At 41.6% G+C, this 27299-nt stretch overlaps 1 long non-coding RNA gene across 1 annotated transcript in view; it reads right to left on the reverse strand.

Annotated features, from left to right (window-relative positions):
* The window catches only part of LOC135555126 (uncharacterized), a 140834-nt gene that overhangs the window by 84069 nt on the left and 29466 nt on the right, over positions 1-27299 (reverse strand). Inside the window, exon 2 of the long non-coding RNA XR_010457835.1 lies at positions 6955-7080. This is a non-coding gene — a long non-coding RNA (uncharacterized LOC135555126). The remainder of the gene's footprint in view (positions 1-6954; positions 7081-27299) is intronic.

Raw genomic sequence — 27299 nt, forward strand, 5'->3', positions numbered from 1 at the left:
AACCTCACTGTATGTTCCCCGAAGAGTTATGCAAGGTTGGTAGAACCTTATAAAAAATTATTCACAGCTGTAATGGCTGCCAAAGGTGCTTCTATCAAGTATTAACTCTAGGATGTAAAGAAATACACAATCAATATATCCCCCCCAAAATATATATTAATTTGGAAAATATTTTATAATTTCTCTTTCACTTACAAAAATGCGGAGTAGGTTGTATAGATCGGTAGGGAAGATAACAAATGTAATCCTTTTTAGAAAATTGTGAAGACTGTGCAAGGGGCGGGTTGACTTTCACTAGCGACTGTACATGTATGTATGATCAAAAGTACTTCATATGTAAATGTGTGAGGACTGCATAACTTTGAATAAGGTTGAGCCTTCTTGCCCCCCACCCCCACACACACACTTTCCTCATCATGACATATTTAATCAGAGCATTCAATAAAGCCAGGGAGAATCATCTCCCATCACTGTATCACTTAGCTACCTGGGACAGTGCTAATAATAAGCCTTGTCTATCTCAGGCCAACCCTCATGTTATACTCAGACCAGACGACATCCAGAACAACTCACCCCTAGGGATCCCTCTGTTCTAGTAGTAGTACTGCCATATGGGTTACATGTAATACTCAGACCAGGCGACATCCAGAACAACTCACCCCTAGGAATCCCTCTGTTCTAGTAGTAGTACTGCCATATGGGTTACATGTAATACTCAGACCAGGCGACATCCAGAACAACTCACCCCTAGGGATCCCTCTGTTCTAGTAGTAGTACTGCCATTTGGGTTACATGTAATACTCAGACCAGGCGACATCCAGAACAACTCACCCCTAGGGATCCCTCTGTTCTAGTAGTAGTACTGCCATTTGGGTTACATGTAATACTCAGACCAGGCGACATCCAGAACAACTCATCCCTAGGGATGCCTCTGTTCTAGTAGTAGTACTGCCATATGGGTTACATGTAATACTCAGACCAGGCGACATCCAGAACAACTCACCCCTAGGGATCCCTCTGTTCTAATAGTAGTACTGCCATTTGGGTTACATGTAATACTCAGACCAGGCGACATCCAGAACAACTCACCCCTAGGGATCCCTCTGTTCTAGTAGTAGTACTGCCATTTGGGTTACATGTAATACTCAGACCAGGCGACATCCAGAACAACTCACCCCTAGGGATCCCTCTGTTCTAGTAGTTGTACTGCGATATAGGTTACATGTAATACTCAGACCAGACGACATCCAGTACAACTCACCCCTAGGGATCCCTCTGTTCTAGTAGTAGTACTGCCATTTGGGTTACATGTAATACTCAGACCAGGCGACATCTAGAACAACTCACCCCTAGTGATCCCTCTGTTCTAGTAGTAGTACTGCCATATGGGCTACATGTAATACTCAGACCAGGCGACATCCAGAACAACTCACCCCTAGGGATCCCTCTGTTCTAGTAGTAGTACTGCCATATGGGTTACATGTAATACTCAGACCAGGCGGCATCCAGAACAACTCACCCCTAGGGATCCCTCTGTTCTAGTAGTAGTACTGCCATATGGGTTACATGTAATACTCAGACCAGACGACATCCAGAACAACTCACCCCTAGGGATCCCTCTGTTCTAGTAGTAGTACTGCCATATGGGCTACATGTAATACTCAGACCAGACGACATCCAGAACAACTCACCCCTAGGAATCCCTCTGTTCTAGTGGTAGTCCTGCCATATGGGTTACATGTAATACTCAGACCAGACGACATCCAGAACAACTCACCCCTAGGGATCCCTCTGTTCTAGTAGTAGTACTGCCATATGGGCTACATGTAATACTCAGACCAGGCGACATCCAGAACAACTCACCCCTAGGGATCCCTCTGTTCTAGTAGTAGTACTGCCATATGGGTTACATGTAATACTCAGACCAGGCGACATCCAGAACAACTCACCCCTAGGGATCCCTCTGTTCTAGTAGTAGTACTGCCATATGGGCTACATGTAATACTCAGACCAGGCGACATCCAGAACAACTCACCCCTAGTGATCCCTCTGTTCTAGTAGTAGTACTGCAATATGGGTTACATGTAATACTCAGACCAGGCGACATCCAGAACAACTCACCCCTAGGGATCCCTCTGTTCTAGTAGTAGTACTGCCATATGGGTTACATGTAATACTCAGACCAGACGACATCCAGAACAACTCACCCATAGGGATCCCTCTGTTCTAGTAGTAGTACTGCCATATGGGGTACATGTAATACTCAGACCAGACGACATCCAGAACAACTCACCCCTAGGAATCCCTCTGTTCTAGTAGTAGTACTGCCATATGGGTTACATGTAATACTCAGACCAGGCGACATCCAGAACAACTCACCCCTAGGGATCCCTCTGTTCTAGTAGTAGTACTGCCATATGGGGTACATGTAATACTCAGACCAGACGACATCCAGAACAACTCACCCCTAGGAATCCCTCTGTTCTAGTAGTAGTACTGCCATATGGGTTACATGTAATACTCAGACCAGGCGACATCCAGAACAACTCACCCCTAGGGATCCCTCTGTTCTAGTAGTAGTACTGCCATATGGGTTACATGTAATACTCACACCAGGCGACATCCAGAACAACTCACCCCTAGGGATCCCTCTGTTCTAGTAGTAGTACTGCCATTTGGGTTACATGTAATACTCAGACCAGGCGACATCCAGAACAACTGACCCCTAGGGATCCCTCTGTTCTAGTAGTGGTACTGCCATATGGGTTACATGTAATACTCAGACCAGACGACATCCAGAACAACTCACCCCTAGGGATCCCTCTGTTCTAGTAGTAGTACTGCCATATGGGTTACATGTAATACTCAGACCAGACGACATCCAGAACAACTCACCCCTAGGGATCCCTCTGTTCTAATAGTAGTACTGCCATATGGGTTACATGTAATACTCAGACCAGACGACATCCAAAACAACTCACCCCTAGGGATCCCTCTGTTCTAGTAGTAGTACTGCCATATGGGTTACATGTAATACTCAGACCAGGCGACATCCAGAACAACTCACCCCTAGGGATCCCTCTGTTCTAATAGTAGTACTGCCATATGGGTTACATGTAATACTCAGACCAGATGACATCCAAAACAACTCACCCCTAGTGATCCCTCTGTTCTAGTAGTAGTACTGCCATATGGGTTACATGTAATACTCAGAACAGACGACATCCAGAACAACTCACCCCTAGGGATCCCTCTGTTCTAGTAGTAGTACTGCCATATGGGTTACATGTAATACTCAGACCAGGCGACATCCAGAACAACTCACCCCTAGGGATCCCTCTGTTCTAATAGTAGTACTGCCATATGGGTTACATGTAATACTCAGACCAGATGACATCCAGAACAACTCACCCCTAGGGATCCCTCTGTTCTAGTAGTAGTACTGCCATATGGGGTACATGTAATACTCAGACCAGACGACATCCAGAACAACTCACCCCTAGGAATCCCTCTGTTCTAGTAGTAGTACTGCCATATGGGTTACATGTACTACTCAGACCAGGCGACATCCAGAACAACTCACCCCTAGGGATCCCTCTGTTCTAGTAGTAGTACTGCCATATGGGTTACATGTAATACTCACACCAGGCGACATCCAGAACAACTCACCCCTAGGGATCCCTCTGTTCTAGTAGTAGTACTGCCATTTGGGTTACATGTAATACTCAGACCAGGCGACATCCAGAACAACTGACCCCTAGGGATCCCTCTGTTCTAGTAGTGGTACTGCCATATGGGTTACATGTAATACTCAGACCAGACGACATCCAGAACAACTCACCCCTAGGGATCCCTCTGTTCTAGTAGTAGTACTGCCATATGGGTTACATGTAATACTCAGACCAGACGACATCCAGAACAACTCACCCCTAGGGATCCCTCTGTTCTAATAGTAGTACTGCCATATGGGTTACATGTAATACTCAGACCAGACGACATCCAAAACAACTCACCCCTAGGGATCCCTCTGTTCTAGTAGTAGTACTGCCATATGGGTTACATGTAATACTCAGACCAGGCGACATCCAGAACAACTCACCCCTAGGGATCCCTCTGTTCTAATAGTAGTACTGCCATATGGGTTACATGTAATACTCAGACCAGATGACATCCAAAACAACTCACCCCTAGTGATCCCTCTGTTCTAGTAGTAGTACTGCCATATGGGTTACATGTAATACTCAGAACAGACGACATCCAGAACAACTCACCCCTAGGGATCCCTCTGTTCTAGTAGTAGTACTGCCATATGGGTTACATGTAATACTCAGACCAGGCGACATCCAGAACAACTCACCCCTAGGGATCCCTCTGTTCTAATAGTAGTACTGCCATATGGGTTACATGTAATACTCAGACCAGATGACATCCAGAACAACTCACCCCTAGGGATCCCTCTGTTCTAGTAGTAGTACTGCCATATGGGTTACATGTAATACTCAGACCAGACGACATCCAGAACAACTCACCCCTAGGGATCCCTCTGTTCTAGTAGTAGTACTGCCATATGGGTTACATGTAATACTTTTGAGGTAGACTCCAGGAATTCAATCTTCCCAAAAATATTTGTCTAATGAATCCCATTGTTGAGGTAACAGAAAGAAATGCATTTACATGTGTGAAACAGCAGCTTCATGTTTATTTTCAATTTTTTATCCATTCCAGAACTAATGGCCAAAGATACAAAAATGTTTCTTCCCTGACAGACTGTGGTTAACATGGGCGTAAAAAGATATTTAGCCCTTCCCAATACCTTATAGCCTTAGCTAACCTGAGGTTACAAACAGGGCCTTAGCCAGGGTCCAAGATTCTTTAAGAAAGTTGAAGCTCATTTACTGACTGCATTTCTATACAATTAAAAAACTTGAAGATGCTATTTGATGAAGAGCAAAAGCAAGCAAAAATTACCCCAGCTGCTATCACTTTGGTTGCTGTAGCGGAGAGTAGGCTAATTGTTACAATTTTATAACAAATTTCAGGCAAATCTACTAATTTTGCCATGGGTCTGGGAGAACATATTCCAGTTTAACAACAAATTTCCTGCAAATTCTACACATTTTGTCATGACTTATGCCATGTTAATTTGATAGCTGAGTGAAAGTTACTAACTAAATCAATTGGGGCCCCTGGAGGTCAGGGCCCCTGGACATGTGCCCTGCATGCCCGGGCGGTAATTTAGCCATGATTTCTACAAGTTTAGATAATCGTGTTAATCTAGCCAGCTAATTTACCAATCTAAAACATGTTAGCTGACATGGGCTAATTGAGTGACTGTCAGTGAGTGACATAACAAGAGGAAAACTGCTGATGCACAACCACTTTTTGAAATTGCACCTTGTGTATTCTACCACTCTAACTCTCAACAGTAAATTGAGACTCTGACTGAGTACCCCACCCCACCCCCCTCAGCATTTGAAAGAATTGCTGACGTCCGGACCTCAGTGTCGTCATATGAAGCTAAGGCCCTGGCTACAACCCATTGCTGCAAAAATAGTGTAATTACGATTGATGGACTTTTCAATCTAGTGTGGAGATTACATCCTCCCAAAGCCTGTAATGAAGCAAGAGCAGCTCCAGAACTCTGGGAAGGAAGAGCGGCCTGTCATAGTCCTGGAGAATGTCAGATTAAACTAACATGTGCCAGTCAATATTGGTACATACTGACCCTAGGTACCTTTGAAGCAAAACCATTAAGTCCAACATTTCCCCTTGAAAGTGTTTATCTGTAAGGATGGCTTACATGTCCTCTGAAGCAGATATTGAAACTGATTGGACAAATGGTAAAATACCAGACGGGACCACAAGACCGACCTCAGAAAATGGGGAGAAAAAAATCTTAATCTGCAACACAATGGTGCTCTCTTGAAACCCTATCATTTTCACTTCCAGTGGGTCTGCTGTCTGACTGTGAATGAAGTGAAAAGAACGGATAGTGTCGAAAATTGGATCAGAGCTAACATTCGCTCATTTTTATCAGCAGCTACCAAAGGTCATCTGACATAATAGCTGATGAATTTAAACTCAGCGGATTTCATTTGCAATTTTCAATTTAGCAAGGCCTCCGAACCCCACTGCGATAAGAGCCTTCTCCTATCGTGGCCTGTCACAAACATCAAGGATCCGTGCAAGCCCACAGGAAGGGAAGAGGAGAAAGCGACATATCAAAAGAATTAAAGATAAGGTTGGTAGGGAGAAGAGGGTGTTACCATGTTTAAAAGTTGAGAAGTAAGTTAAGTAAATTGCATTTATAAGAAGCCACGATGAGGAGACCATATTTTACTATTTTCAGGTAGAGCTAAAAGGTTGTCATCTATTGAAATAACACACACAATATAACTGGCTAATTAGTCTGAAGGTAAAGCTACTCTTCCTTATCACAATGAACAATGTACAGTATGACATGGTAGAGTCTGTATCTATTTAGTATATGATGGTGTCTGTCTGTATCCGTTATATAAGTAATCGTAGTGTAAGGATGAGAATTGGATGTTCATCATTGATTACTAATGCCTGACCTATGCCTATAAATTAATCTGTGTCATGTGAACTAATTGAGAAGGTGGTTGCATGTCTTGGAATATGAGCTCCCTTTGCTGTCTCGTGTCCAAGTCTTTCTTTCTTATAGTCAAGGGTCCACTCTCCGAACCCTCCAAACGGCGCGTTACAGTAGCAATAGCCGTCAGTTACAACATAGCTTTACTTTTTAGTATTACAGTATTACATCACTATTAAAAGGCTATGATTGTTTTTTTAAACGGATGCATATCAAAGAGTAAATCAAATATAACTAATATGCTTATTGTGGCTGGAAGTTACTTTGAGGTGATTTAGGCATGTTATTTGGAGTATGTTAGCACTTTCATTGTTTTGAACTCAACTATGTTTAATACTAACCTGTAGCCAAGTAAAGACAGCCAAATCTTGAGCTTATGACTCGCTATGTCTATTGACTCGATGTCCAGAGGGGGCGGAGGGACCTCAGGCACCTCACCTTCTTGAAGGGGACCAGCCACCACCGGCCTGAGGAGAGACACATGAAACAAGGGGTTAATACGATAATAAGCAGGTAGTTGTAACCTATAACACCTCGTTTATTCTCCTCAGGACTTTAAATGGCCCCACACACTGCGGCCCCAGCTTCCGGCAGGGCAGGCGGAGGGGCAGGTTTCGGGTCGAGAGCCAGACCCGGTCCCCCGGTGCGAACACGGGGGCCTCACTGCGGTGCTGGTCAGCGCTCTGCTTTTGCCGTCCCCCCGCCAGTGTCAGCAATTCCAGGACGGCTTTCCAGGTGTCCTTGGAGCGCTGTACCCATTCCTCCACCGCAGGAGCCTCGGTCTGGCTCTGATGCCATGGGGCCAGGACCGGCTGGTAACCTAACACACACTGGTACGGAGACATGTTCGTTGAGGAGTGGCGGAGGGAGTTCTGAGCGAGCTCAGCCCAAGGAACATACCTCGCCCACTCACCTGGCCGGTCCCGGCAATATGACCGCAGAAACCTGCCCAAATCCTAGTTTACTCACTCCACCTGCCCATTACTCTTGGGGTGGAAACCCGAGATCAAGCTGACCGATTGTAGGCCTGGTGACGACGACCGCTGAGCACCACCCGAACAGGCAGGGGAGATAACTTCGGCGGGAGTCGTGACAGACTCCAAGGATGTCCTATGTTATCCATAAGAAAGGGTAAACTTGTATTGCGGGTGAATAGTCATAGTATAGCCTCATAATATTACATGATATTCTCATCCTTCACTAAAACTTAATGCAGCGCAACATGGAGCCATATATTATCCAGACATATTATCCTGAACGAGGATCTCTGCCAAGGAATCCAAACAAAATACTCCCATCAAATCCTATTCAAAAGCTGGTAAGGGACACCTGACTGTCCTAGAGACGAGGAAGCAATCCGGCAGGAGGCTGAGTGAATAGGAGAGAGCCACTCATAGGCACTTAGCAGAGATGCCGGGCCTAGGAAGGGATGGAAATCGCAGAGAACAGCTGTGACTAATACCGTCTTGTAAGTGCTAGACCCAAAGAAAGTGTGGCGTGCTTCAGAACAATCCTGAACAGAAAAAATAGAGAGAAAAAAAGATTTATCTAACAGGAAAAATGTGTACAATTATGGCCCTGATTGAACTCTACTTTGGATTTAATGGCTGCCAAATTGTACTAGAGTGGCTTAGGATGTTGAAGTCGATGTTAAAACAAAGGGATTCACTCAACATCTATTCAATGTAATATAATGTGCAGGGTAGATCATAGAATGCAGATCATAGAACACTAATGCATTATAGTCCAGTATAAGAGAAGTGACTGAGCAGTAATATGTCTTCATTAAGCCGATACAATGCTGAAATACATTCAATCATGTATCATACAGTACGAATGCTCTATCTCCAATCTAATCCACTACTTAAATGGAAAAATTGGTAATGACCTTGAAAGAAATAACTCTTCAGTTGGGGTATTCTTCCCCGTGTTTGTCAAATTATCACAGTGTTGTGTGTGTGCACGTGTGCAAAAACAAGATGGCTCATCTACACGAGCCAGGGACAACGTGGTTGGATGCAGCAAAAACTGGGACGTGTGACAAGTGTCTTCATCTTGCATTAATTGCTCAAATTGAAGCTTTGCCACATCTCTCCAAGCTAGATGGTGCTGCGGGGTCCCTTTGATATGATAATGGTATGCTTCTTAGCAGAGGAAAATGCAAATTGCAGGCGGTAATTTGGTGGCATGCACCTGCCGACACGAGACTCTTCTCTGCCTTGCCATGGCCGAAGTTCCAGCCACACACAAACGCAGCCCACTGGCGAAATTACACTCAGTCACTCAGGCCTGTGTCTCCAACAGACACTCCCTCTCCCAGTATTGAACACCAGCTCTGGTCTACATTTAGATTTTTCATGTTCAGTCAACAATACCAAACCAGCACACAATCTCAAAAATGTCTAAAAAGGTGTCATGACATACAATTATATATTTGTAATACTGTGTGTAGTCTTCATTTCAACTTCCAGTGAGATGTTGTTGTGCACCTCGGAGCTGTGTTTGCACCAGGATCATCTCCAGACAGGAAACCCACATGGTTCAATGAATAATGGCTCCTCTCCAACTTCTCTAACAAACCTTTTTGCTCCAAAATCTAAATGTGAACACATTGTTCAAGTAGCATATTGCCAAACGGTGCCAAACTCATCGTTGAACGGTTGTTCCAGGCCAAAGTGCTGTGGTTCATGTTCCGGATACTAGCCGAATGTTTGATGTGTGAAAAATGAAAATACAGAATTAGTCAAATACTCATAGTCCTCAGCATGTGCTTTCCCTTACTCCAAACACATCACAGTCATATAATGTCAATGGCTGCTCTGCCTCATACTAATGTGCATTAGAAACAATAGTGTTGGTTCATCTCTGACACCACTGAGTTCATATTTGCCTCACCACAACTTGGCTCTAAATGTAACTAATTTAAGCAGGAATACTAGTCTTTCCATTAAAATGCATCTACAATGAGTCAAACATCACTGGTCATCCAAACCATCTCAGGACAGTTATATGATGCAATTATTTGGGCTCTGACACCCAAAGATACAAGTGGGCATTTCCATTTCCAAGGACCCATGAGCACCAACATGTAAAGTTTATAGGAGCATGTCAAATTTGGTGTTAAATGAAAGCTAAGAGTCTATATATTTGGGAAATGAAGGCATACAGTATACATTGCACTCGGAAAGTATTCAGTCCCCTTCACTTTTTCCACATTTTGTTATGTTACAGCCTTATTTTAAAATTGATCTAATAGTTTTCCCCCCCGTATTAATCTACAAACAATACCCTATAATGACAAAGCAAAAATGTGACTTGTTTCAGGAAACTAGGTGCATGTCGCGCGTCACTACTTCACAGGAGAGCCATTTGAAAATAAACTTCATATTTTTTTATCAAAATGTGTTTTTTGGCAGACATGCCTTCTGGAACATATGAACTTACATGCACCTTATTAACAAACTTGTATGACATCTGTAAATACAAATAAAATTGTTAAATTATGAGCCTAGTTGGTCTAGCCACTGAAAAAAACATCAACCTTCCCGCTATCCATGATTGGCTGAGATAATGAGTGGGCTGGACATGCCAAGAGATCGAGTTTTGAAATCAGTGGAATTAGAGTATGATAGCTAAGGAGATGGAGAAAACACCTGTCTCTGGATTACATCTTCAAACTAAGGGCAAGCATTGCATCCGTGGAGAAGCATCCATCCATGTATATGGGTAAAATAGTCTAGATAGCTCCATTTTCAAATATTACACGTTTCTAATTTTGTACATTTTTTTGTACATTTTCTACATGTCTTAACAAAAGACTCCATTATGCAAGTAACCACTTCAATAGAACGCTAATGATATCACTGCAACAACTGTTGACAGACGTAGCTGGTAAATTCGCTCTGGCTATCTATCCGATTTCAGAGCACTCTCATCTGAGTGTGTCAAAAAGCAGAATAACTGACGAATTTACGAATGCTCAACACCTGTTGAATATGAACGGTGTTAGTAAATGTTGGCAAAAAAAGCATTAAAAAATGTTGCCAGCAGCACAGTTGCAGTCACTAATGCTCTGCATAAAATAAAAACAGCCCAACCAGCTCTGTTAGGGTGAATAAAATGGTCAGAGTGATCTGTTCTTTCATTTCTGTCTGGAAGTAGCTAGCAAGCTAACCAACGTTAGCCAGTTAGCTTGGTTGCTTGACTGCTGTTGTCAGGACAGAGCGATCAGATCAACACTACTCCTCGACCAGAGCATCTAGTATACGCTGTGAATGCTCCGAGAGTGAAATGCTTTGAATTTACGAACGAACAATCTGACAACGCTTTGAGCTTACAGGTGGGGCTATAGCTTAAGAGGGTGTGAATGATGGTGAATGGGTGAAGATAAAGAAGAGCTCTCCAGAGGGTGTACCAAAATATTCAAAGGCAATTTTCTCAAAAGTGAGGTTACAATTTTATCAACTTTCAAAGCAGAATTACTTTCCCATGGTTCCTCAACTATAGTGTATGATATACCATTTTCTAGCTCTTTCTCTACCTTTATCCAATGTAAAAAAACAAACATTTAAAATGTTGCTACAAAAGACAGCATCGAGCCAGTTGGTCACAAATATGTTTTTAGACATTTTTGAAAAAAATATATATATTTTCACAAGTATTCAGACCCTTTACTCAGTACTTTGTTGAAGAACAGCGATTACAGCCTCAAGTCTTATTGGGTATGACGCTAAAAGCTTGGCACACCTATTTGGGGAGTTTCCCCTATTATTCTCTGCAGATCCTCTCAAGCTCTGTCAGGTTGGATGGGGAGCATCCCTAAGCAGCTATTTTCTGGTATTTTAAAGAGATGTTCGATTGGGTTCAAGTCCGGGCTCTGGCTGAGCCACTCAAAGACATTCAGAGAGTTGTCCCCAAGCCACTCCTGTGTTGTCTTGGCTGTGTGCTTAGGGTCATTGTCCTGTTGATAGGTGAACCGTCATCCCAGTCTGAGGTCCTGAGCACTCTGGAGCAGGTTTCCATCAAGAATCTCTCTGCAGTTTTCTCCATTCATCTTTCCCTCAATCCTGACCAGTCTCCCAGTCCATGCTGCTGAAAACCATCCCCACAGCACGATGCTACCACCACCATGTTTCACCGTAGAGATGGTGCCAGGTTTCCTCCAGACATAAAGACGGGCATTCAGGCCAAATAGTTAAATCTTGGTTTCATCAGACCAGAGTGTCTTTTAGGTATCTTTTGGCAAACTCCAAATGGACGGTCATGTGCCTTTTCCTTTTTATTTAATAAATGTTATAATTTAAAAACCTATTTTCACTTTGTCCATACGTGGTATTGTGTATAGATTGATGAGGAAAAACATTTATTTAATCCATTTTAGAATAAGGCTGTAATGTAACAAAATGTGGAAAAAGTGAAGGGGTCTGAATCCTTTCCGAATGCACTGTGTATGTTTTTCATTTTTCATCCTAAAAATTTGGAATAAGCCAAGGCTTTGATTTCTGGTCACACAGATGGAAAAAGTCTTAGAAGGTATTAGAAATAGGTCAAAACACAATCATGTTGAAGTAAAGGGTGAACACCAGTCATGTGATCTGGTGGCCCAGACGCATACAGTATACACACTAGTGTGTTACTGGCTTTACTTGTTTTGGGGATCCAGGTCACTTACTTTAACTCCAACCAAGTTGTAGAAACATCTCAAGGATGATGAATGGAAACAGAGTGCACCTGAGCTCAATTTCCAGTCTCATAGCAAAGTGTCTGAATACTTATGGAAATAACGTATTTGTTTTTATTTTTATACATTTGCTGATTTTAAAACCTGTTTCGCTTTGTCCTTACAGGGTATTGTGTGTAGATTGATGAGGAAAAACATTTCTTTAATCCATTTTAGAATAAGGCTGCAATGTAGCAAAATGTGGAAAAAGTGAAGGGGTCTGAAACCTTTCCGAATGCACTGTATAATCAAAGAAATAAGCAAAGGCTTTGATTTCTGGTCACACAGGTGGAAAAAGTCTTAGAAGGTATAAGTTGCCACCCTTTGCCTTGATGACAGCTTTGAACACTCTTGGCATTCTCTCAACCAGCTTCATGAGGTAGTCACCTGGAATGCATTTCAATTAACGGCTCTTCCGTGTTAAAAGTTCATTTGTGGAATTGTTTTATTTCTTAATGCATTTGAGCCAATCAGTGGTGTTGTGACAAGGTACATTTTTAAATGTAACCTTCAATTAACTAGGCAAGTCAGTTAAGAACAAATTCGTATTTACAATGACAGCCCCTAAGGTAGGGGTGGTATACAGAAGATAACAGATTCCATATTATGGAAAGAAGAGCTCAAAAAAGCAAAGAGAAATAACAGTCCATCATTACTTTAAGACATGAATGTGAGTCAATGCGGAAAATTTCAAGAACTTTGAAAGTTTCTTCAAGTGCAGTCGCAAAAACCATCAAGCGCTATGATGAAACTGTCTCTCACGAGGACCGCCACAGGAAAGGAAGACCCAGAGTTACCTCCACTGCAGAGGATAAGTTCATTAGAGTTACCAGCACCTCAAAATTTGCCCAAATAAATGCTTCACAGAGTTCAAATAACAGACACATCTCAACATCAGCTGTGTGAATCAGTTCTTCACTGTCGAATTGCTGCAAAGAAACCATTAGTAAAGGACACCAATAATAAGAAGAGACTTGCTTGGGCCAAGAAACACAAGCAATTGACATTAGACCGGTGGAAATCTGTCCTTTTGTCTGATGAGTCCAAATTTGAGATTTTTGGTTCCAAATGCTGTCTTTCTGAGACACAGAGTAGGTGAATGGATGATTTTCGCATGTGTGGTTCCCATCATGAAGTATGGAGGTGGAGGTGTGATGGTGTGGGGGTGCTTTGCTGGTGACACTGTCTGGAATTTATTTAGAATTCAAGGCACACTTAACCAGCACGACTACCACAGCATTCTCTAACGATACGTCATCCATCTGGTTTGTGCTTAGTGGGACTATCATTTGTTTTTCAACAGGACAATGACCCAACCCACCTCCAGGCTGTGTAAGGGTTATTTGACCAAGAAGGAGAGTGATGGAGTGCTGCAGAAGAGCCAACATGTGTAGAGTACAGTATAATGTAATATACTCTACACGACTGTACTGTACTTTACTGTACTGTAGTGAACTATACCCTACATTACTTTTCTTTACTATATTGTACTGTGCTCTACTGTATTGTACTGTTCTGTATTGTACTTAACAATACTCTTCTTGTCTTTACTTTACTGTACTGCGCCCTACTGTACTGTACTCTACTGTACTGCCCAAACGTGTGAAACATAGATGTCTATGATTGGTACAGATTTGTTCCGGTCTGGACCAGCCAAACGTTGTCTTGAATGGTGGTGGAGCTCATTAGAATAGGAGGGTTTTGGCGGGGGGGGGGCTTTACTTAGCTTATCGTGCTCTAGCGACTCCTTGTGGCGGGCCAGGCGCCTGCAGACTGACCCCGGTCGTCAGTTGAACTGTGTTTCCCCCGAGAGATTGGTGCGGCTGGCTTCTGGGTTAAGCGGGCGGGTGTTAAGAAGCACGGGGGTCATGTTTCAGGGGACGCATGACTTAATCTTGCTTGGCATATATTTTAAATTGAAAAAGTGAGTGTTAGAGTCACTCTGTTACCGTGGAATTGCCCAAGTGGTCCTGAGAATCTGGTAAACTGGGACAGTTACTGGAACAGCAGCTGAGTCATTTTCCCTTCGCAACCACTGGAGGTGGGAAGAAGAGAAAGAGGGTCTGTGACTGACAAAGACAATCTTGATGTGTCATCTCCTCTCCCCTCTGGCCCCACAACCCAACCACAGACATTCTCATTCAGTCCCGAAGCCAAGTCTGTGACCTTAAACCAAGCCCCCCACCACCATAATCCCCCAGTCTCCCTGCCACCTATTTGTCCATATTAACCACTCGTGCTCTGGCCAGGACCACCAAAACAAGTAAAGCCAGTAACACACTGGTGTGTATACTGTATGTGTCTGGGCCACCAGAACACACATGGCTGGTGTTCACTCAACTGCCACCATACCTGGCACAGATAACCCACTCAGCCTGGCATATCAATGCAATGTCAAAATAATAGATAGCAGCACATTACACAGCCATTATCCCAGGGCAACTGTAAGATTATAATGTATGTAGGTACTGTACTTTGCAACCAGATGTCTTAGTATGGGCAGTTGCATAGTTTCTTACCATATACTGTACATTCAGTTTGTCTAAAGAACTTGGATGAAACTACTGCCAATGTCATGAACTATTAATAGTGGATCAATGTGGAATTATGTCATAATGAGTCTTCCCTGTGGAGGGCGGTTGAGCTTGGGGACCCTCTCTGCTGCCAAAACACCATTCTCAAACTTGGGAGCAAAACAATGTCCACCAGTCAAGCCTGGTTCACAGAGCAGCCTCACAAACAGGAGGCCCCATGCATATTAATGGCACTCTAACTATGCCATAGGTCAGGCCAATGATTCAGACCCAGCCTGATCATTATCTAAGCTCTCCCTACCAGTGGAGAGCCGGCCCGGACAGGCCTCATTAGAGAAATGTTTGTCCCCAAGTTTGGGCGGCAGGGGGGGGGTGGTGTTGTGGTTCATAAATGGTTCAGTGTCTTGTGCCAAGCATAATATTTCAGTCACCTCCTTGCCAAATGTTGGAGGCACATATTCAGGAGCCAAAGGCATTTTATGTCAGTACCTTCGAGACAATGTTCACAGCACGTACCTAAACTTTTGCTATGCATCATTTCTCCCTGTCCTTGTGCAACATTTTCTTTCAGGAAGCTGAAGACATTGGCACACTATAGGCTACACAACAGATTCAGATGCATATAAACGACATGCCCCCACTGATATTTGACCATTTGTAGGACAATACTTCTTACTCTGGCAGATGAATGAAGGAAGCAGGTTTTTAAATTACAAATGGCCCTCATCTCTCTAGGTCTGCATTGGTCAACAAGATAGCATTCATGAGTCTGCGGAACACAAAATGCTTGGCCATACAAACTTCTCTCACACAGCCAACAGCATCTTTTCCTGTCATGTCATGGTGTTATGAAGAGAACCATCAAGGCACATCTGTAGAGCTGGTAGATGTTGCTGTATTGTTCCTACAGTAAAAGATAGAAAGTCCATAATTTGACAGGCTGCTCCCGTTCTTGTGCTCTGACAGACTCACCACAACAAAGACAGACAAACAAAGTGACAGTCAGCTTTTTGCAGCATGATGAGAGAATGCTGTAGTAAAAGGTTCTCTCGCTATTGCAATGCTGTCCAACAACAACAAAAATACTCCAAGAAAGTGCTTATGCAAATACAGACCAATAAGTGGGCCCTATGCTTCTGTAAGACGCAGGATGCAAAAGAGAGCGGGGGTTAAACCTACAAAATTGAAATATTCACGAGGCCAGCATTTCCGAATCCTAGCAACAGTGGCGGTTATTTTGGCGGCCCAGCGTGACATCCACTGAAGTCACAGCCCAACGGTGGATTAATGGCCTGAGTGATGAAGCTTGGGAGCAGACTGGTGATGCTGGCACGCTGCCCTTTCCTTGCCCACATATGCGACGACAGGGTCATTCCTGTCCCACTACCCTGAATGAAAGGGCCCCTTCTTACTTGACTGCAATGGTTGGTGTACTGCCCCTTTCAGGGCCCAAGGCTGACTGTCAGTTTGAATGCAACAAATTGGTACATTCTCAGAATGATAATTAGTGCAGCCATGAACATGCCATTGTCTAACATGCATAATGAAGGAACTGCCTTCTGGTTACGTGACTGACTTATGACGCCTTTAACGTTACTGACCGAATGCAAGTTAGAGGCAACCATGGCTTTACGAAAATATTTTAATACAATTTGAGATTCCCATGACTATTATTCTTCATATTATGGTCACATATTACGGCCACTGGGCAGAACTGTTTCAACTCTATATTGATGTCTCCATTTTCAGTCACTGATTTCTCTGCAGTTCTTATTTATGTTTGAGCTCAAATATGGTCCTTTATCTGTCTGAATGGAAGTATGAACCCTCTGGACTTTAATCAAGGTTCAAAGCAGAGAGAAAAGTCTCCCTGAAGCTCTACATTTATCGTCATACTGTAGCTTTCAGATCAACAAGTCAATAGTCAAAGGAACATAGGAGAGCTGAAGGTGATAGCTTAGAATAATCCTCTTACTGGATTTCTGTGCAGGTAAGGAAATGGTCCTGGTTAGAATAATCAATCTCTGAGGGTAATTATCTGAAAATGTGCCATGGAATCTATCTGGCCAGTTCTTAGGGATATTTTAATAATACATACTTTAGGAAATGCATTGCTTCATACTTACAGATGACAGACAGTGTGTTAGAGATACAGTTTAAGAAATGAGGTCGTATTTTCATTCATGCTAGAAAATTCATGCTGCAATGCATAATCTTATGGTGTACACAATTCAGTCGAAAATCCGAATTTATTATTCTTATGTGTTGGATTCAACAAAAGAGTCGATTTTAAGGAGACTTTTGAGTGGCCTGGCATATGAATAAAAAATAATTAACTATGGAATGTGATTCTGCAAACTTGTATGTGTTTTAGTGGACCCCTTTCAAGCTACAGTAAGTGTTTATGTGTTTGCCAACATCATATACTGTACCAAGAGCTGTTGAGGTATAGCTATGGTACACAACCATATTGTATTTGCTTTTGATGACTTGAATGATTCATGCGGTCCTAAATATGACATGAATTATCTTAGTACGTGTCAATGCTTTCAGCATTTCAATTTTCAGCATACTGTATCTTACTGGGTTTTTCTTTTTTTAAAGCTGGAAAGTAGCCTAATCAATTCAGAAAAATGCAATTCCATTTTTGCAAAAATGTCACAAGAACTTTTTCTTCTTGTCAATAGTCAAACAGACAACATCTGTAGGAGGCGAACATCATTACTAATTTGCCCAGCATGAATGATACTGAACCTGTTTCCATGGTAATACATTTCCATTGCTTTCTTCCTAGAAACCCTGAACAGTGTCTGAGCCCTGAACACATTTCTCCCAGCACCTTTGACTAACGCTTTGTGTTGGAAAATGGTACCTTTTGCATGTACAACCCAAATCAAATCATACCCAACAAGTTTTAAAAGTTTGATTTTCATTGTAATCTAAAGAAATTGGGGGTAATATTACAATATCAAATTAAGTCCAATATGTACACATCAAGAAATAAGTTAAATGTCAATATCATTAAAACTATCTATATTGCTATTTTTGTAGAATAACCCATTCCCGGTGTCTTCATAGAGATGTGATATACCACTGACAACATGATCTGACTTGAGTAGTCTCAGGGGAGATATAAAGCCAGCACACAGCCATGCCCACACAATATAATCACAACTGTTATGGTTATACCTAATAGCCATATCAAACCCATTTGCTATGTTCTCTAATGGTGACAAACGGCCAGTAGTTACTGATCAAATCCCCAGCCCATCACTCCTTCCTGGTCTGCTATCTGAGGGGGTTGGAGGAACGGCTCTGGCAGCCACATGACAGAGTGCCCCCTTCTGGTGTTAGGTAGAGGGAGCAAAAACACAGGAGCTTATTTGAAAATACAGCTTACATAACACCATGTAGCATCCTTCCTCTGTTGCCTTCATCTAACAGGATTCAATAGGAATGACAGAGCTTCAGCCTCTCCAACACCAACAAACAGTCCCCCACAGAAATGAACATTGATATTAGTAGGTATGTGTCTCTTCTAATCTCATCTGATAACTCTGGGCTAGTTCAGTTGAATACACCTGCATTAGGATATCAATTATAATTATTAGGCTGTACGAGGAGTGAATAATAAAAACATATTTTGTTTAACACCAGCTTACCATTCTCTTACCAAATACCATCAAAATCTATTGAATTGTACCGTATCTGCTTGGCATAATTCTTTATCTGCGAACAATGTTCCACTCTCAATTTGAGCATATTATAAACCTATTATAACAATTGTATTTTCCATATGGGGTGCAGGAGTTCAAGAAAGGAGCAAATATTCTCTTCATTTTCAGAGGCAGTCTGAGCTGTTTGTGCCTTGCCATTCTGACATCGGGTATAAAAGACAAGCAAGCGGTTTGCGACTTCACACGCCACAAAATAAGAAGATGAAAAAGCAAACCTTTTTTTTCTAATCAAGAGTTTATGGGGCAGAGATCAGGAATAAGTGCTACTCTACAACATGCTGAGCCCCGGAAAAAATAATAATTTCACATTCTTTAATTTTCAGAGTAAAATGGACAGCCATTTCAGGTCGAATAATTGTTTGAACCAAGGATTTTATCATTAATCCAGGAGGGCTGGCAGATCCGGGGTCACACTGGGGGTTGATTAGGTACGAGGCGCACAAAGCACTCTTCAGTCGATGCCATTGAAAAGAAGCAAGTAATTTAGATTCAGAATTGGTTTAGGACTGTGAAGCTCCCTCCATTATAGAACATTTTCAATTTCAGCCTCACAATAAACATCAAGCTTGCCAAGGAAATTACAACATTTGATAATGTACTGGAGGAGATAGGTGGGTCTTGACAAGAGGACACAACCCAAGGCTTCAGCAAAATAAATCCTTTCGATATGGGGTCTCGTTTGACTTGGGTGGACTCTCTGTTTTCTTCAATGCCCAATGCAGCCGTTTGTTTTTATATTAATATCAAATCATTTCTGGGTAACAATTAAGTACTGTAATGGAACCATTAAAATGGAGAATTATTTCTTTTTTTTGCATAAAACAATTCCTCAAGCAAGAATTTTACTAGAACTGTCTTGGAGTGGTCTGAGTTGGGAGTGGAAAACTTAAAACAAGCTGTTATTGGCAGATAGGTTTGGAACTCTTTGTTATTGGTCAATTAATGAATTTACCAGGCAAGCCAGTAAAGGGTCACCAGGCAAGCCTGAATTCCCGCCCATGTGAACTGATTAGAAGGTCACTTGTAGATTATATTTTCAACCAGCAACTGTAAGGAAATAACACTGATCAGATGTTTTCACACTTTTACAGTGTTAGTTTAATCAGCTGTTGTACAATATGGTACAAAACACAGGACAAACTGAACTGTCTGTGCTGGGCCTTTAAGGTGTTTTTCTAAGGCTAACCAACATGCATACTATAATTATTTTTGGTCAAACTAAATATGCCAAAACAGAACATTCTGAAAGAAGAGTAAACCACTGGAAATGTCGGTCAAAATATTAACAGAACAAGTGTGTATGAAAACAATTGACTGAGATCCAATCCAAACTTGTACACCTCTTTGCATCCCTATTTGTGTGTTTATAACACATCAATTCTGAGATTTCAAAAAATAAATAAGCAACACTGCCTTGAGCAGTAGAACGTATACAATATACTAAATTTACAATAGACAATACAAAAAGTACATAATATGGCGTGTTTACGTCTTGTCTCATTCAGTTCCTCTAGGTTTTATTAACGGTGCAGATGAGATTCCATTTATGGCATTGTTTATCTACTGGAATGAAAACCAAATGTTGACACCACACTATTCTAGATCTAATAGGGGATGTTGTTTAGTACAAGGACATTGTGTTTCAGGAAATGATTGGTCAACCATTTTCCTTTGGTGCAATGTTCAGTTTATTGCTTGCTTGGGATTGTAATGAGAAATATTAAAAGCACACAATTCTACGTCTTTCCCCAATTCTACCCCCCCCCCCTCACAGTTTTCAAAAGGAAGGCTAAACATAACCAAGATTCAGGATATTTCTATTGGAATTAATCGGTAGCATAAAAATCAATGACGGGTGTATTCAGAGGACAGTTGGGAGCTCATTTTCTCCTGCATTTTCACTGGATCTTAATCCAAGGGGCAGAAAAAACAGGAAGCAAAGAAGAAAAGGATTGGATCTTCCTCCTAAATGAATATTATCAGCATGAAAACAAAGTAACTACCTGAACAAAGTCCATTTTACACCCACACTTCAATAGATTTCACCCCTCAAACAGAGTGGCCTGGAGGCAATATCAATTGAGCCAGACATGGCTAATATGCCTCTACTCTCCTTGACTGTACAGTCACATTGGACACATAACACCAGGGTTCCACTTGCAAATGGTAGCTATGCGAAAACTGATCCACGAAGGTTGCCTCACAAAAGCAATTTGACACCATTCACTCACAAAAAGATTTCCCAATGTGTTTCAAAGAACCTTCGCATAATGCAATTTCCCATAGTTGCACTTACGTTACTGTTGAAACAGAGCTGCTGTTTTATGATGAGAATGAACATTTAGCAAAAAATCTTTCTCAAGCTAAATCGACAGTCCATGAGATTTCCAGTAAGAAAAAATCTAAAAATATATACCCCTTGATTTATATGATAGATACTTGCATTTGCAGGTAACTGTTACCAGAATGCTAAACCTGACACATAACATGAGCATTTTGAGAGTGAACTGCAGCACAATGAAAATAAATGAAATGCAGATTTGGTGCAGGGATGTGATAACCATTTCTCCAAGGGGAGTGTGTTGGCAGACATGCTGCTTTACGATTAAGGAAATTAAGCAAGGGTGAAATCTGCAGAGATTGAGTTATAGAGTCACGGTACATGCCCCATCACACCAAGCAAGTAAAATCTGACTTTTAACTGCAATTGATACAACCACTTTAATTCTTCTGTTTAAGCATCTGACAACGTGTGGCAGATTGGAAGGCTGGTACAATGTTTCTTTGCTCAGTTTTTTTTTTCTCTGTCACAGAGAGCTGATTTCATTTCCTCAAACAGAAATCTGTTGGCCTCTCTATACTATTCCTGATTGGATAGAAAATTACATGGCAGTAGACAAGGAAAGTCATGTAGATACACTACATGACCAAAAGTATGTGGACACCTGCTCAACGAACATCTCATTCCAAAATCATGGGCATTAATATGGAGTTGGTCCAGCCCTTGCTGCTATAACAGACTCCACTCTTCAGGGAAGGCTTTCCACTAGATGTTGGTTGCTGCGGGGACTTGCTTCCATTTAGCCACAAAAGTATTAGTGAGGTCGGGCACTGATGTTGGGCTATTAGGCCTGGTGTTCCAATTCATCCCAAAGGTGCTTGATGGGGTTGAGGTCAGGGATCTGTGCAGGCCAGTTAAGTTCTTCCACACCGATCTCAACAAACCATTTCTGTACAGACCTGACTTTGTGCACGGAGGCATTGTCATGCTGAAACATGAAAGGGCCTTCCCCAAACTGTTGCCACAAAGTTGGAAGCACAGAATTGTCTATAATGTCATTTTACTATGTATCGTTAAGATTTCCTTTCACTGGAACTAAGGGGCCTAGCCCGAACCATGAAACACAGCCCCGGACCATTATTCCTCCTCCACCAAACTTTAGAGGTGGCACTATGCATTGGGGCAGGTAGCATTCTCCTGACATCCGCCAAACCCACAATTGTCCATCGAACTGCCAGATGGTGAAGCGTGATTCATCACTCCAGATCTTAAGCTTGTTTGTGGCTGCTCGGCCATGGAAACCCATTTAATGAAGCTCCCGACGAACAGACGATTTTTACACAAGGTCCTGTTCTGTGAGCTTGTGTGGCCTACCACTTTGCGGCTGAGCCATTTTTGCTCCTATATGTTTCCACTTCACAATAACAGCAGCTCTAGCAGGGTATACATTTTACGAACTGACTTGTTGGAAAGGTGGCATCCTATGACGGTGCCACGTTGAAAGTCACTGAGCTATCACCTGTTGTTACATAAACCCGAGACCAGATGACAATCAAACAGAACCCGACCAGGACCTTGGGGAAAAAGTTTGAATTTTGAAGCCATACCCACTTGGGTCCCATATCTTGGGAATTCGGGTTCGGGTGGACCGGTGAAGAACCCAGTTCCACTTTGAGCCCAGAGAATCTCCCATGAAAAGTTAAAGCCCCAGACGCCAGACCATTTGATGGACAGCTGAATGGAAGGCAGCCACTTCTTCCACATCACTGCCTCCAATTTTCTAAAGGTGGTAAACTTAGGAGATAGTGTCACCACTAAATTATATGAGGATGTAGCTCGGAGGAAACACAACAACTCAACACACAAACACCCTGGTTCCCCGGATATGAAATTAATTATTGACTAGATGAAGGTATAGGGTGTTAAGATAGATCGTGTGATAGTGGATCAAGGCAACAAAAGGCCAGTTTAATGCAGGAAGAGCTGTTGCAGAAGCCATCAGGGTCAGCCAATTTCCCAGGGGAGAATAGAGCTGTGACAATGTTCCTGAACCCTGATCTAACCTCCGCACAACTCACAGCACAACACTCATCTTCTCAATGTGAGGTAGTGCAGCAATCACATCAAAGATGTATACTTCAAAAGGTATACTTCACCTAAGAGTCTATCATTATTTTGATAAGACTATGACAGACACCCCCAATCACCCTTTTTACAGACTGAAAGACAAACAGGTAATTTTACAGACACTTCTGATACATGGTTAGCGGTTGCTGTATACCGTACTAAATTTCAGTTTCATTGTAAAATGTACTTGTTGTGTAAACCTTTCCTATCCATCAGTGGAGGGCTCTCATATAACTTGAAAGAATGTTTGCACAATGTGTGTAATGAACACCAAATCACGCCATAAATGACAGAAACTGGACTACACTTTAATCTGTATCTTATTCAAAGGGAAATGTTAGCCTTCTGCAACCCTTTCCAAAATGTGAAAGTTTGTATCATTATCCCCCAATTGACGTTCCTCTGGAAAAGAACACTCAATCATTTACTAAGTTTGATTGAAACAGCTCCCTCCATGTTACCTTCGCGTTGAGGGAAAAGTAACCCTTCAAAACTGGAAAGAATTATATGAAAAATATACATATTTCATGAATCTCTCCAAATCTTGCGAAGCCAAAAAAAATGTGCTTTTTCAATAGAGATAATACATACAGCAGATGGCCTCTTCTCATCAAATTGCCTCTGATTGTTTCAGTCCGTTCTATGATTGTTGTTGTTGTTTATCTCATTACGTTCACGTCAGTGTGAGACTAACAGGTGTGGGGTAAAAGAGAGATAGGCAACAGAAAATTGGGAAGCCTTGGAACCTAGCCCAGGTAACACTATAGCAGATGAATTAGAAAGAAAATCAAACCATTTTCTTCCCACTTGAAGATGATTCTAGGCTGTCAGGGAGGGCACGGCAAATCTGGCTCCATAGTATATGTGTAGCACATCAACAAATGTTTTTAGAATCAGGAGTGAAAGTTTAAAAAAGCAAATTTCACCATCATCAGCACTGTTCTGCTTGTTGAAACTATTCAAGGGAATATACAATGCTTAGAGAATTACCAGCTGTGCTACATGCAACTTTGCAGAACAACATTAGAGAACAAAATAGCTTTTTAGTATTCATTGGATGATCCTCACTTTACCCATTTGGCTAGCTATGGTGTATATTCATTAACATTTCTGGAAAAAACGAAACATTCATCCACTGCTGTCTGTTCTCTTCTCCTGCTTGTGTGCCAGGGCGGCCACACAGCAAAAACTAGGAAGAGGATGTAAGTTTTCATTTAATGTCACCCACTAACTGTCCCCCCAACCCCATCCCGAGTATAACCCTCAAGGGCACTCTGCTCATACAATGTGTTGGAGATTACCACAGTAGCTAAGTGCTGTCAATGTTACACCAGAAAAGCAGAGACTCCATCTATCTTTGCAAGCTGGGTTAAAACTAAGATGTTTAATTTCTTACTTTTTATCATGTCCATGCAGCCCACTCCGCTTCAGTTTCAAACTAGTTATTTTCACCATTCAAGTCCCAACATAAAATCTCAAGCTCCCCCAAATCTTTACTGTCTGAGTCCCAAGATGTCCCAAAAATCTGGATATTTCCAATCTTGGCTTGATGGGGTGCATGGAATTAAGAGAGGCAATTACAGAAAAAGGAAATCTTGTGTTTTCTATACAAATGTGGTCCAAGGGAAAGCAGATTATGATAAATCCAAACTGCCTGTGAATTCATGGAGTCCCTGAATGACAGAACTTGTTATTACTGTATGTAAACACTGCCAAGCTGATGATATTGTGGTAAAACACATCGTACATAAAACATCTCTGGACATGTTCAATTACCCAAAGCACATTAAGAGCCTCATGAACAGCAGTCAAGATTTGGGGGGATTTAATCGTCTTTATATAATTATCTACAAATGCTGAAAGAGTTTTGGTGATGCCAGTTTGGTCAGTAAATAAGTGCTAACAGTTTGAAGACTGCACGGTCCCTTTATCAAAATCGAACATTATTTTATTTACTCCCTTGTAAAAGAGGCCGTTGTCGTCAATGGGATTTCCCTGTTTAAATACGTTTAAATTAAAGACATAAAAACATATTTGTGAAATTGTGAAAAGCTGTACAGAATTACCACATACTCTGCAAAACTGACATTTTAGAGTCATGCATATTGATTTTGATGGTTTCTGTCCCTGCATTTACCAACAAATCAATACAACTGGCATATTATATATCCCATAATGACTAAAATTACTTTTTGCCAAACCAAAAACCCATTAACCAAATTCTTAATTTGGTGCAAATATTATTTTCTATGTCTCATTATTCCTTTTCACAGCACTGTCTCTGTGATGCAGGTTATTCTCACCATCTGCATTGGCAGATTAAGATAAGGAGGCCTTCATTATCCAGGCACAGCCACAGACAACGCATCATTTCTATGTGTTTCAGGCTCTGGTTGTGCGGAAGAGATTCAACCCTCCCCCCTCAACATATCACCTTGGAAGGCCATTAAAGTCTAACCATGTGAATACCACCTATTCAGGGAGAACTCATTGTTCATGCCAAGGTAAGTGGGGAAACCTTTAGACTATAATCACTGCTGCACACGATACACACTGACTTGAAAAGAGGAGAGGGAGAAATTGAGAAAATAAATATTAAGATACAGATGCTGGTGTTTCGGCTTGTGGAGATAATGTGTGCACAGGAGCAAGTCTAATTCTTTTTCCTTCTGAACCAAATTAGAAAGCATGCCAAGCAAAACATGTAAACCTATTGATCATTCTGGATGTATGCATGCAACACAACATATCCCCTCTACCATTGTCAAAGGATGGTGAGGAAGGCTTGAGTCAATGAAACCCTAAAGGATGAAAACAGCAAAGAACAAACAACCTCACTGGGAAAACACAAGAGGATCTTCAGCATTCATCGCACATCCTGATTAGGAGGCTGCAGTGATATAGTCAAACGTTGCTCAGCAAACATGAATAAATCCATCTAAATGGACCAGCACAATAGCCACTAGCTTTGGTATTACATTATGTGTGTTAGAGACAGCCTCAGGTGTCTAAGGAGAAAGGGGTCAGCCATTCAAATGTAATGAGTAAATATGCTGTGCGACTGTATCCTCTTGCACATTATTGCTAATTTATCTGTCTATAATATTAATTCTGATTTGAATTTCAGAGTAACTTAATCAGAACAAATATAACATATTTTAAGCAATATAAATATCCTAACATGTTGGGTCAAACATTTAATCAAAATAATCTTGGCGGACTCATTAAAACAATACTAACTTTTTCTGTTAAGTTGTCCTTTTACTGTACAGTAATAGATACCAATTTGGACATTGGCAGTAAAGACCACTGAACAAACAATAGTTTGACTTGACGTTGATCTGCTTTCAAAATGAATGCCCTGTTTGGCTGAAGTTAACTGTTGTTCCTTCATAGAATTCACAGGTAACAGAACTTATTATCTAGCTAAATGGACCAGTGTCAGTCAGTCAATGGAGCTGATGTTGGTGTGCATTTTTACAAGCAAAAATAGTTTTCTGGCATTTCATGGGTGGGTGGAAAACAGCTAACTTCCTGAAATTCTACACATTTTGCCATGGGGAAAATAGAAAGATGTGCAGTTTTATAGCTAATTTCACGCTATTCTACACATGAAATCAAATCAAATGTTATTGGTCACATACACATGGTTAGCAGATGTTAATGTGAGTGTAGCGAAATGCTTGTGCTTCTAGTTCCGACAGTGCAGTAATATCTAACATGTAATCTAACAATTCTCCAACAACTACCTAATACACACAAATCTAAAGGGGTGAATGAGAATATGTACATATAAGTATATGGGTGAGCGATGGCTGAACGGCATAGGCAAGATTAAATAGACGGTATAAAATACAGTATATACATATCATATGAGTAATGTAAGATATGTAAACATTATTAAAGTGGATTTATTTGAAGCGGCATTGTTTAAAGTGACAAGTAACATTTTGACATGAGGCTGAGAGAAAATGTTGCCATTACACATTTTGCCATGGTGCCTTGGGGCAGAGAGAAATGTGTAGTTTTACAGCTAATCTCATGCTTTTCTACACATTTTGCCATGGTGTCACGAAGTACTAAGGTGAGTGGAATCAGGCGCAGAGAGCAGGTACAGTAATAGACAGTTTATTCTCCGATGTACAAACGACGGTCAACCCAACACACCGGGTGAATGATCCAACACAGGAACATAAAAATGACCAGAGAATAAAAACCACAAGTACTCCACAAACATGACATGAAGACAAAACAATCCCGCACAAAACAAGGGCGGGACAACCTACTA

This window comes from Oncorhynchus masou, chromosome 15 (genome assembly GCF_036934945.1).
Source record: "Oncorhynchus masou masou isolate Uvic2021 chromosome 15, UVic_Omas_1.1, whole genome shotgun sequence".
Lineage (NCBI taxonomy): Eukaryota > Metazoa > Chordata > Actinopteri > Salmoniformes > Salmonidae > Oncorhynchus > Oncorhynchus masou.